Source organism: Cebidichthys violaceus, unplaced genomic scaffold, assembly GCF_023349555.1.
Source record: "Cebidichthys violaceus isolate CVI_PGR_0920_01 unplaced genomic scaffold, fCebVio1.0.p SCAF_2, whole genome shotgun sequence".
In the NCBI taxonomy this organism is placed as follows: domain Eukaryota; kingdom Metazoa; phylum Chordata; class Actinopteri; order Perciformes; family Stichaeidae; genus Cebidichthys; species Cebidichthys violaceus.
Window position 1 is genome coordinate 17,458,795 of NW_027176372.1, and position 14,362 is coordinate 17,473,156.

The window sequence follows — 14,362 nt, forward strand, 5'->3', positions numbered from 1 at the left end:
AGAGGCCAGTCAAGAAATCTAAGATCGCAGGGCATACTGATTATGATATAAATGATCAGAACAAGGATGAATTACAACAGTAATTTGAAGATCATGTGTTAGTGTGATTCATTTGTACTATGTAAACACATATGAATCACAGCAGAAGAAAATAATGTATGGTTCAGGGAAAAGCGTCTGCACAGCAGGCAAGGTGTGTCTACGCTGTATATTAAACATTATACAAGATACTTGAAGCAAAACATCAAAAACACTGAAAACAGCTTGGATGTGAGGACCAACAGATGTTTAATTCTGATATTATGAATTACGATTGATGAGGGGATGTCTTTGAAGTAAAGTTATGGACTAAAGTGGAGCAATTTGCTTCTTGACTCAAATGTCAGTAAGCGGTTATAAACAAACACAAATCTAGCCACAGATTGTCTCCACGTGATAAAACCATAGAAATTGGTAATCTCATATTGTCACGGCCTGAAGAACAGACAACTGGGGATGGACCCAAATGGAGACAGACATGGGGAGGATGATTATCAGTGATTTTAATAAAGAAATGTCCAAAACGTCCAAAACAGGATCAGGTAAAAAAGGACAACTGCTTGAGGGATACAAACAACAAACATAGAAGATGAACCGACTAACAACAGACAAAAGACAGGATTATAAGAACACAAGAAACTAATCAGACAACAAGACAGAGGTGGGCAGACACAAGGGCAGGCCGAAAGCTAATAGGTGGAAGAAACAGAACAAAACGGAGCAAGGCTGACAAGATAAATCCAACACAGGTGATCCACTGAAAAAAGCAGGGAAAACCACAAAGACAGGAAGCCAAACAAACAGGACACAAGAGGCAGGCACCTTAAAAATAAAACAGGAACCTATTTAGAGTCTCGACCAAAACCTAGATCATGACATATACAGTGAGTGGTGGGAGGAGCAGCTCAGCTTGTTGCCCTAGAGCTGCCCACTGATCCTAATGATTGGTTAAATGCAGAGGTTGCTGTGTACATGTGTGACAATAAAGTTGATTTTCATTCCCTATTATTTAATAAAACTTAGCTTTACAAAGACTGAAAACTAAGAAAATGAGAAATAAGGAAAAACAAACAAACCTTTATTTTAATCATCAGAGAAAATGGACAAAAATCAGAAGTAATATGGATGTCAAAATGGATTCCTGCTTCTCAACTCTGCAGAGCTGTCCGTCCCTTACCAGAGGCTCCCCGTTGTGCATTCTCAGAATAATTTGTAGGTTCTAAGGATGGTGTGACTATGTCCAAAGAAGACTCTCACATCCATCCTCACTTCCATCATTTCCCCCATTTAAAAGGGGACGAGTGTCAAGTTCACAGCGTCTGGTAATTATGATGTCTTTTCTCAGCAGGAGGGATGCGCCAAGATTGGTCAGAAACAATCACTTCAATCTGTATCTGTAGGGCTATTTTCAACAGAAAACAATTGACAGTGTGTCTCACAGAATGACATAAGAGCCAATAAACATTCAACAGATAAAAAAAACTTCATTGTAAAATATGCTTTTATAACTGCCCACTCCTCCAGAGCCGCAGTCCTACTGAATCATAAACTTGAGTGTTCGTGATGGAGAATGAGGAGCAGTATGTTCGTGGAAAAGAGCTCGTATGATCAGCCAACCCACCCTGTGTAAATAAACATCAAATAAATAGCATCATAAACTGCTCTGCTAGTTTGTACCATGCAGAATTAAACATTATGCCATCAATCAACACAATCAAGAGAGTGGGTATATTGAATTATGCTGTGCACTGAATCTTATATTCCATTTTTTGTTGAGTCTGTTTGGGAGGTGTTGATTTCTTATGCCATCTGGACTACATTTTCTTAAAAAATAACTTTGCTTTTTCAGTTAATGTATTGAATAACTTTACATTATAGTTTTTTTAATGAAAGTGTCTAACCCTATAATAGCAGGTGCACTTAAATACACTCTCATTCACTTAGATGAACATTAAAAAAATAAAGAGCACTATTCAATATGTTGTTCTTGTCAACAAATCACATGAAAATATCAAATCAAACGTGTTATTCTGTCCAATATTATATGACTCTCGCACTCACCTTCAAACCAACTAATTCCTACTAAATTATAAAGATTATAAAGATCATTAATTATAAAGAAATAATAAAGAAACAAATATAGTTACATTTTTTAAAGAAAGGCTCAGTAATTTTACAGATGGGCACTGTAGTTTTTAGCAAATATTACTGAAACAGGAGTAAATAGTCTATTTGTGGGACCTATTTTCAGCTGCGGAGTGATACACATTTGTTACTCCAGTGAGGACTCTATGTATGGTGTATATGGGACTAACTACATTGCCCTTGTTCATTGAAATGAAGAATGAATTTCATCCAGTGCAACAGTGCAATAGTTTGTGAACAACAATGGATCTCTACAGCACAAAGGATTAACATATATTAGGCTATTGATTGACAGACTATAGCCTATTTATATATAGCATCAATTCATTGTTGGTTTGGTCCTTTCATGGGTTATGTTTGCAAGAAAAATATACAGTATCTCCAGCCTCATACTTTAAAAGAGAATCCATAATATATTTTGTTATCCAATTTTCAATTACATGTTTTCTATTTGTTTGGCCTTAATTGACAAGCATATGATGAATTGTCATGTTCTCCTATGATGATGCATCAGCCACTTGTTTGTCCACCTGATTGATCGAAACCTTGTCTGTCAATAACAGGTAGTTTGCTCAGAAATCTATTACAAAATAAATTAAGCTCCAAAGTGTAAAGCCAAACACAACAAATGAATACAAATTAAAAAAATGCATTTCATTCTCAATAATCTGATGATGCCAACTTTGTGTATACATAATGAATAACAAATAATGGAAGGTAATGCAGCAGACTGGATGTTAAAGTACCTGTAGCTGTTAAACCACCTGTTGTATGTGATTATTTGTGACATTGATGGCATAAGGAATGGAACCAGATAACAGCTGCTTCCATCTAACCAGTCTGCTGGGCAACTAATGAATCACAAAGCCCTTGAATGCTAAGTGGCATTTGAGAAGTCCCAGGGTATGCTTGTTTTTGTTTTTTTTGAAGTCAGAATGGTTTTCCCAGAGCACCTGCACTATGGCAGCTAGATGCCTCTCTTCAAGTGCATCATATGGACAGCTTGTCAAGTGTATGATGAGGTATTGTATGTCCTAATGGGAAGATGTTAACTGGTTAGAAATTAATTTATGCTAAAGACATGTAATGTATATATGCATGGTCATAATTGACCAAAAACGTATATTTGATTTCCTGTCTATAATGATGCCTACCTATCAGTTAGAGTGACTCATGGCAACGTTAGAGATCTTTTATCTGAATAAGCAGCATCCTTTTGCTCCCTACAATTGACTTGCACACATCAGCTGTTGTCTGCTGTGATCAATTATCTTAGATGAAAGTGACAAGGCTACTGCACCTTTACAGTGCAGCATTTCCTGCACAAGCCTCTGCCGGAGGAGTGATGGGATATCTCTGTCAGCAAATCTATCTCTTGAAATTCAGGCCTCTCAGCTGTGACACATGCTCAAACAGCAACAAAGATGTGACTACGGTATGGAAGAGAGGTGTCAGTTATTGAATGACCCCCACATATATTGGTGGAAAAGAATGAGGTGTCAGAACAAAAGTGGTAATAGACTGGAATACATTAAATGATGTGGAGTGTCCATTGGACTGGAACCAATTCTGCCCGTTTCTTTAAAGCTCAGTTGCCTGAGAATCAGCGGTGGAGAGTGGACTTGTGTGTGGTTTAGGGGATTATGTGAGGGTCGGGAAATAGAGATGAAAAATGGAATGTAAACAAAGCTGTGTACGCTCAAAACCATCCTTGATTTCATCTGTATTTGGATGTCGAATTGGGAAAAGTTTTGAGTTTTTTTGTTTTGTTTATTTAGTCAAAGATAGTTATTCATGAAATATTACATTCTTTCTTTTTATTCTTTTATTTGTTTATAGCGAAAAAACAAGTGATCATTGCTAAAACAATCAAATAAAACATATGACACAGCATTAGACAAGCAGGAGAAATAGACTCAAACTAACCAAAACAAAACAACAAGCAACAACAGCAGCAGCAAAAATACCAACAAGAGACAAAAAGGCATAATGTTTGGGCTTAGATTTACTATTGTAGTACACATTTTGTGTGTGTGTTTGTGTGTGTGTGTGTGTGTGTGTGTGTTTATTACTCATGTTTTGTGGACATAAATCCATTTACACAGTCACATTGTGGGGATTCACCTTCCTTTTGTGGACAAAATGCTACATAACATAAATGATTACATTTTAGGGTAAAAACTTGATTTAAAGTGAGGGTAAGGTAGGTTTCGGTTAAAGGAGCAGTGTGTAGGATTTAGCAGCATCTTGTGGTGAGGTTGCAATTACGTCCAACTGAACACGCCTCCCTTTCTAAGCGTGTCAGAGATCTACGTTGGCCTTCAGGTAACATAAATATGTGAAAGGCTGTCCGTTTTGGGCTCCTGTAGAAACATGGCGGTGCCACACTGCAGACTCTGTGAAGAAGAAATAGTTATGAATATTATATTATATGCCATTCCTGACGATAAATCCCCCCTATATAGTGCACATTATTTCCCCACCCCTATATGAGGGGTCTGTTCATGTGTCTGTGGAGCAGCTCTCTAACAGGAGACGGGCTTAGCAGAGATCCGGTTCTCTGACTTGTCCCAAACAAGTCGGTACCCCCAAATGATACATAAGAAATGCCATTGAATACAGAAAATGGAAGTTCCTTTTTCATTTTAGAACATTAGATTATTTGCTTTGAGAAAAAAATGTGTTGGTAATTTTCAACAATTCATAAACTTGACACTTCAAAGTGCACATGGTAAAGGGGGGAAAAAGGCTTTCATCCATTTTCTAAGCCTTTCAACAAAATAAATGTCACCGGTTTATTACCTTACCCATTTGCATGTTGACGCTACACTTAAGCTTCACCGCATCATCATTATGAAAACATAATGCCTCTTGTGACTCTTATATGTCTGACATTTGAAAATATTTCAAAGTACATCAAGTATGCCCCTCCCCATCTCACGCACACAACACACCCTCCTCTCTAGTCTAGTAAATCTCATAGCATCGGCTGTGAAGCTGCTGGGATCTGCTATTTTGTTCTCTTTGGGATTGCTGCCTCTTCCCACTTGATCCAAACAGTCAGCTTAGGGAGCTTGTGGCACACAGGCGTACAAGTTGCCAAGGAGCTGTCACAGAGATGTCCGCACAAAGGATTTCTGCTGCAGACTAGTGGAGTTTGATATACAGAACAGAACTTTCCCTCGGTATTTGAATGTACATAGCGGTGGGGGGTGATTCAATTGCAGCCCCAGGAAACGTTGAGTTTTATGCCACAAACCCAGTTTAGTAACAAAATGACAGCTTGAGAAATAAATGGGTGTTGATGAGGTACAAGATGCAGCTTGACAACGCTGACAACAGGATTTATTTAGCAGAAAACGGTTGATGTCTGATGCCTTGCAAATGAAAATCAGGCAGAACTAGGGAAGGCAGTTGGGGAAGATAACATGGTTATCATGTATTTTTCTACTCAGTGCTCTAGACAGGGTGATAGAAAGTATATACAAAGCAAGAAGACAACAACATAGTAAGACAGGATTTGAAATACACAGAGAATGTTCTTTTTCTGATCTCACTTCAAATATCAGCCTTCTTTCTTCCTGATTACTAATGATAACACAGCCTTAATGATTGTTTTATATGTTTTTCCCGTCGGTATACCTCAATGATTACTGGCACCCCAGTGTAATCCAGTTTGGAAAGGTTTGGTTCAAGTGTTGGAAAAACTCCAGAGTGAATCTTCAGCCGCTGTCCATCTAATGGCATCAGAGGCTGGAGCAAACCCCGGACCTCAGACAGCACTCAATCAGTCTGAGCCTTCAAACTGACCTTGCTCAGCAATCATCTAGCTACAGGGGATTAGGCAATCACTCAAACCACCTGGAAAGGACTGTTTGTTCACATCCCACAGCCTCCATCATATCACAGATATACGTCAAAGTTTATTATTTTTTTTCTTTAAGCCCCGGGATTCATCGATATCGCTCTGATGAGGGAGCAACCCCAGTGTTTCATACAAACAACTTTACAGTGTCAATTGTGCGTTCATCCCTTTCATTTTTCAGATCGAGGCATGTCTCTGCACTCCTAATTGGACATTGTTGCTTGATTATATCTATTATACAATCAGGATAATGAGGAACTGCACAAGAGACATTCAGCCTTGCCTGCTTTTAGCAATAACACATACAGAATATCAAGTTTGCTCATTATTCTATAAATCTTTTCTTTTTCTTGAGTTTTCTCTTAATTGTTTGATTTTGTAAATGCTGCATTATTCAAAAACAGTGTTAAGTTTGACACTTATTCCCACCAGAATGAGGGTGTCATGGAAATGTGTCCCCCCCTCCCCTCAACAACATCACCAGGTCGCTTTGTGACAATTATTCCCACTTCTGCTCCCAGCGGCTTTCATAGTTTGCAGTTTGCTCTTTAATTGCAAATGAGACGATCAAAGAAATCATGACAGAAGATTGTACTGATTTTGTTCGGGTTGTTTTTGCCACTATATTTTTGATTGCTGTCATTTTTGGCCTCCTTTAAATAAAGCCACAGCATGTACAGTGGATAACATCAAAACATCGATACATTTTCCTCAATGTAAATGTTATTTGGAGAGTGAAACAATATTCATTATCACGCTGTGTATCAAAATGGACATGAAGGGTATCTTTCAGCGGAAGCACTTGGAGCAATCAGCATTAAATTATAAGTGTAGCTGTGCTTTTAATTCAGTCCTTTCATTTAAGCACTTGCTCACTTGATATAGTGTTAGGCGTAGCGATGCTGAATAGCTGAATGAAACCACACCAGGGCTAAGCACATAGAAACACAGCTCGACAACTTGAAGGATCATCTACAGCAACTGTTTTAGCACTGTGGCATGGGCTTAAAGGATGTACGCAGTATATTCAGAGCTTCCATATAAACCAAATATTGTGTTTTTGTTTGTGAAGAGTCAGAATTGATTCACCCAAAACTTTTGTTTGTCAAGCAAAGCCATTGCATTGGAACTCTGTGCCCTTGAGAAGGTAAGTTCCAGTCAAAACACTCAATGACAATCGTCAGTGCATCCTGTCCATTATGCATAAACATTAAAATCTGATGTCAGCTGTTTGAAAGGAGCACCTAGAGCCCCTACTCTGCTCCAAACCTTTGTAGAAATGCTAATACTTTTGGATCGAGTGTCTTTATATGCCACAAATAGAGTTAATTAAAAAATCAGTTGAAACGCCCATCCTCGTCTATCTTATAATTTGTGGTTTAAACCTGCTGTCCTAATTTAGTGACATCTGACCAAGCAGCGAAAGGAAAATGATTACTGCATGAGATGTGGGAGCCAGCTTAGGAGTGACTTTTCAACTCAAGACACCAAACATCGACTCCGCTCATCCCTTGACTCTACGCTAAATGTCAATGTGTTAGTACAAATGAGAAGGATTTGCTGGCGGTCATTTTCAATCATGCTGCAGCATCTCTCTCATCATCGTTGTAGTGTTCTCTATAATAAAGCCTTGTTTCAGGAGCAAAAAAAGCACCATCGCATTCTTCCTTCACGTGATACTTCCTGCATCCAATTACGGGCCACATTAGGGTAATTTTCTCCCAGTGCTGCATTTGCATTCTGTACGAGACAAGCGACAGGGATGTCAGTCATTAATCATGGCCCAATGAGGGCTGTCAGAGCATTGTCATGCTTGTCAAACGTCTGCTCTCTAAACTCCCTCCAGTTATCAAAGCCAGATCTCTGACCCACCTGTAAAGCTTGACAGAACTGGAGGTGACCTCTTTTGAGCAGGTAAAAGCATGTAGGAGGGGGATACATGTGTGTGTGTGTGTGTGTGTGTGTGTGTGTGTGTGTGTGTGTGCGCGCACGTTCATCTGTTTCCCTGTCCTTCTTTCTCCCCCACTTGCTCTATGTCACTCTCTCTTTGTGTGTGTTTGTGTGTGTGTGTGTGTGTGTGTGTGTGTGTGTGTATTTTGTTGTCGGAGATCTCAATTAGCTAATCGCTGTGTTTGTTGCTTGTGTTTTCAGAGTTTGTGCGGCCGATAAAAACATAATAGCTAACAGCGCTCTAACAGAGGCTGGTGATTGTGTGCGAACATAAAGAAGAACCCAATGATTACATCGTGCTAAACAATGCTAATTCAGCTGTGGCGATGCAGGAAAACAACAAAAAACACTGTTGGTTTTCTAGAGCCTGGTGACACTAAATCCATGCCAATAGTGCCAGATGTGAGACAATGAAATGTTTGCACTATTTGAATTGGCTTTATGTCACCTCTTCTTTTCGGTCACTCCAAATAACACCTTGATGTCCATTATCTGCACACATAATTGCTATATTGATTTTTCCCCCGTTTCTTCTCTCTTTTCATCCCACCATGCTTTCACTTGCTATTGTTCAATAGATGTTCTTGAAAGTAAAGGTTGATTGGGTAGAATAATACTGCTTTGGAAAGGCACACTGTAGTTTCATATATTTTTTAAAAATTCTGTCCAGGTAACCGTTTCTGGTTACTCTGCCTCATTACTGCATGAGACTTAAACTAGCCCACAAGTTGATTTTCACATGTTTATGATAAAGGAATATGAATGCAAAAGGTAGGAAAAAGATAGATAAATAGATACATACAAACAGCATAGTAGGGTATATTATCACATTCATTATCCATTTAGTAATCTACCAACAATAAAACAACAAATAAAAACCCCTAACCATGGAAATTGATTATATATTCAAACCACAAACACAACACACCCTGCGTCAACACTGTTGTTTTGTTTGATCTTCCGGATTTCAAAGAGGAGGGAGAGCAGTCCTACCATCGAGACTCTGACAATAAACTCCATGGAGGAAGAGCTTCAGGGACTTGGTGCCTTAACTGCAGGAAAGCTGCGTGTGTGCTGAACGTGAACAGACTTGTCAGGCACAGTGGCTGCCCTGTGATACTGTCTTTAGATTCGCACAAAGAACTCGCAGTAAAAGCAGTTTCTCTGATGTACTTCCTTACTGCGAAAGGGGCATGATATGAACTTAGTTTCTCTTGACTACCTATTAGGCAAGCCAACAACATGCATATATATATCATTTTTTTACTTTGTACTCAAGCAGGAAGACCCTGAGAGAATTACAGAGAGTGTTGTTGTTAATAATGGATCTCAAGTAACCAACATTTTTATACTTTTTCTTTTCTTTCCTTTCTTTTTTTTATTTTTCAGCCATGCTAGCTGCTCAGGCCACCGCTTTGGTCCAGGCTGAAATATCTTTTGGATAAATTTTCATACGGACATTCATGGTCCTCACGGGATGATTCCTGCTGAATAGAGATCCCAAGGACCTTTCATCTAGGGCAACCGTGAGGTGGACATTTTTGGTTTTGAGTGAAATACTTTAACAACTATTGATGGATTGCCATGCAATTTGCTACAGATATTCAAGGTCCTGAGGTGTATATTTCAACTACTTTATGGATCCTCAGATCTCTCTTCAGTGGGTCAAAAATTCACTTGTACCAGCAGTAGGCTTCCAAAAACCTACAAAACAAGTGCCATCAACCTCAGCTGTACTTTGTGTTTAAAGCTAATATGCATATGAAGCTAAACTTAAATGGTGAACATAGTCAATCGTGGGCTGAACATCTGTATGGTAACAGTGTCCCTTTGAGCACGTGAGCATGCTGATGTTGACATTTAGTTCAAAGCTCCGCTGTACCAGTACAGCCTTAAAGAGCTGCCTGTGTGTAGATTCATGTAATGAAAGTTATTCACTCTGGGTCTGGTATCATATTCTTAGAAGAAAAAACACATCTGGCTCACAGGAAGTATTTTGTATTTCTGTATAACAAATATTAGTATAACGTAAACAGAGGACCAAGTTACCATGATGGCTACAAAACCAACAAAGAAAAAAATAGACAGAAAGTGAAACTTGTGAAGCCAAGAACAAGACATCACTGTACTGCAGACACTGGGAACACTGGGAACGGCAGTCCAGAAGCATTACGGAAGTGCCCCCTTAGCATCAACAACACCAATAAAATGAATAAAGGAAATGTTATAGTTTACAGTAATATCTTTGAAGTACGTAATATATAAATGGACATGGCCTTTAATACACATGCGGCTACAAAGATTTTATTTTGCTGTATGGTCTGCTGTCTCCTACTTGCTCTCTAGCGGCAGCAGAAAATGTTCTGGCAAGGCTTCGGTTCTCTAATGTCCAAGAGGACAAGGTCAATGTTAATTATTACCAATTACCCGAAATTTTAGCTAATCATTTGGGCCTTCTATGATGGCAGTGAATAGCGCTTTTTTCTGACCCTCTTTCAAAACCGCCTATAAATACTTAACTGAGATCATACTGAATGAGGCTATTCAGAGGGCCGTGCCATATGGTTAACATCATTGTAATGGTGCCCAGTCCTCTGGGTGACTACTTGTGCCTCCATAACAGAGACACCATCAACTTGGAAGAAGCCAGTTATGGGAAGGAAGCAAAATAAATCTTTTTTTATTAGATTAAAATATGCCGCACTGATTTAGCCACATATTACCTAGATTTCTCACCAGGTTCATCTGTTGTCACTTGAGTTCCACATGTTGGTCTAGCTAAAGGACTAGTTTCTCCACTGTTTATGTATTCATGTCTGAGATGTGGAGAACATTTCTGTGCAAGGTCCCGGGAGTAATCTCTGCAAAGCGTCCCTAAAGGTTGAGCAGAGATAGGAAAGAAACTCTTCCAGACCTCTGCCCTCTCTGTGCAGAATACCCCACAGAAGCATTTAAAGCAGGAGGGAGTAGATGCTGTTAGTGGTTTTTGAAAGTCACCGCAGGAGGATGAATCTGTTGAAATATGTTACCACTGCTTCCTCTCACTTTTTCTTTTGGCATTTCCTTTTGTCTTAATCTCCTTTCTTTGATGTAACATTATCCATTTCTTCTGCAACAGTTCTTCTATGTTCCCCCAAAGATCTTTTTTTTTCTATCTTAACAGGGTGTCAAATATATATATATATATATATATATATATATATATATATATATATATATATATATATATATATACAAAGGATAAATAGAAAACAATATGCATTATGTTTCTTCATGTAGTTGTTTTCAGGGTTTTTAACATCCTCATGCATGCTACGAGATCTAACTTGAATCTAAATATGGTTTATTTCTTGTTAAATTATGTTGGAACCACCAGTACAAGGATTTATTCGGCAGTCAGCAGAGTTCAGTCCACTCTAAAGAAGTGTCAACTTGCACAGCAGGATAATATTGCTTCTTAAGCCTCCCTGTGACAAGACTATCTTCTCTCTCCAAACTCTCTCCAAAATCTTTTACATTAACTTTACACAAGTCAGTCTATTTTCTGGTTGGTAACATTCCTCTTTGTGTCGAGAAAACGTCCATTTTGTCTTTAAGGGCTTATCGCAACCATCTCATTTTCTCGCACAAAATAAGTTACATTTTCATCCATCTGCTGACCTCATTTTTGGGGCAAGGCGGAAATCTTTGAGTGGAATTTTCTGTGTGTGTACACTCAGCCGTCCCTTGGATGTCGCTGGCATGTCTCCGAAGCAATTTTCTCAACTATGAATAATTCACCAGATATTATTCCAAAGGTCATCTTATAGTAATTAGTACCCTGCTGTTGACTAAACAGCCACAAGGTACCTGATGGCCAGTTTAATTACAATTTGAAATGAGTGTACTGTTTGACAATCTCTATATGTTCTCATGACACTTCAACAGATGACACCTTGAGAACTAAGTAGGTTTACAATAAGTTGGCTTGTTAGCACATGGGGATGGAGGGTGTGTGGGGTGAGAAAAGACACAAGTATTGGGTGCACTGTTAAAATCACAAAGTGCTTTCTGTTCAAATATGCAGTAATTACTGGAAATGTAGTCGGGTGTGCATGTGTTTTGACAGTGTGGACAGCTTCTGCACTGTCACTGTCTCATTATTAGCCAATTACCATGGAAATGTAATGGGGCAGGTCACAGCCGGGTCTCATAAGGAGATTGGGAACTGAACATATGCTGAAGATGCTGCAAGATGACACAGTCCAGCAAGCCTTTGGCGCGTTACGAGGTACATGACATGGCTCTTTGTGCTGCGCGAGTTAGGAGTCAGTGCCAAGAGATCCTGTCATGTCCTGTTGTCGTGAACATCAACCTCTGCACCATACTGTAAGCTTGAGGTTTCCTCTCTGAGGGGCTTGTATGTATTCATAAGAGAACTGTGGATAAAGCATTAAGGCAGAAGGGCCTCAGGTAGGACATGTAGCCCAAGGGGATTGTCGAAACTGTTGCAGAGTTTGCCTTTGAGGCATGAAAGCTCATGGATGGATGGATGGATGGACACATGGAGTGATGGATGGGTGGGTTACATAGATGGATGGATGAATGAATAGATACACAGCATAGGTGTGTAACAAGCTATTGCCAAAAAGGTAAAAAAAAACTAAAATGCCACGTACAAAGCATTCTGTATCTGAGGCCGAATGGCCACATGTAGAGTGGACAGCCTCCAGGTATCACTGACGATGCTGAGAGATGATGATGCAGAGTGAGTCCAGGGTAAATCAAAGTTGACATTCTGAGCAGCCACAACGCATGAATGAAAAGATACTTTTTTCTTCTCCTGGCTTAAATTGACATTTACTTCTTGGCCCTTGAAAACAAAATGCTAAAATTAGGGTTTACTGGGTTCTATTGATTTTTCTATGAAATTCATAAGCTGCTTCCTAGATTCTATGATCTGATATGATAATGGCTGGACAGTCTAATGAGTAGAGGCGTGACCTTGTGATGGGAAGCTCATTGATTAGTATTGTTGGACCAAATAAAAAATGTAGGAATAGATCGATGAGTGTTCTGCCCTTCCTAAACAGAAACCCTCAAAGTGCCCTTTAGATTCTAAAGGTGCCTCAAGCTACATTTTAGAGGCCTGATCATTAATTCTTTTGATCACATGAATTTGATGTATATTGACACAAGAGTTTGACTTCAGCAGTTTGTGTTGCTTTCTAAATACATCATAACTGCTACAATGTTTAAAACATAACTGAGTTGTCTTAGTCAGTAAAACATGCACCGTTTAACTGCTTATAGTGTCTTTCAGCTCATTGTTTTGGTTTTCCTGATCAGGAAATTTATAATTTTGATCAAGGATTTTTTGGTATTTTGTATTTTTGTTCTCATTTCATCATTTGTGACTGAAGCTGTTTCCAATGAATAATCCACTGTAGGCTACCAGCTCAGCACCGAAAGAACGAGCAACTAAGTAGAGATAGTAAAGTATTTAGCTGCAAAAAAGCCAGATATTTACCTCAGGAGTTGGTGGAGACTAAAAAGAGTTAAAAGGAGAGTAAATATTGAACATAAGTCCACTAGGAGGCCAGAGACAAGACTCCAAATGAATGCTAATAAGTACTCTGTATCTGCTGGATGTGAATGCGAATGTTTGTTCACCATATGAAATTTTGAAGATGATACTATGTCAATGTTGCCTTAGGAGGTTTTTTCTTCTTCTTCTGCCAGCCAAAAGAATCAGGTATTGCAGTTTTAATTGAATTTGCTACCTCGAATGATGGACTTGAGGTATCCATTATTCTTTACATTTCCGACACTTACAAATGTACTTGTCATTGAGTGCAACGTTCAGGGAAATTAGAGGTTCCAAGTCCTCTGTGATTTTGTATGAATGCGGCAAAATCCACAACCATCAATTTCAGGTTAAGCTGATGCCCCTAGAGGCAGAAAAAGAACAGCTGTTTGTGTATGTACCCAGTATGTCACCACACTGACAAATTATATTTAAATACAAAAGAAGAGTGCTGTGGTATTTCCCCCACATAGAGGCTAACAGAATCACTCAGTTTTGTTGTAATTATGACATTTAGAAAATATGAAAAACAATACAGAGCATCTTGAAACCTTAGCGACCTCAAAGGAGATATATAACTGCCTTTTCCTTTGCTGGAACTGTAAAAGTAAAACCCCTTTTTTGATCTCGATGTTGGCTGTGCTCCTTATTGTGTTTGATAAGGGTTACGTATTTTGTTCTTTTCCCATAAATATACATATATGTCATAGGTTGAGTTGTTTCCCCCGCGGGATTCATTTTCAGAAATGAAGGTGAAATGCCATGTCCAATTTGATGGGTCTTATATCATTAGCTTG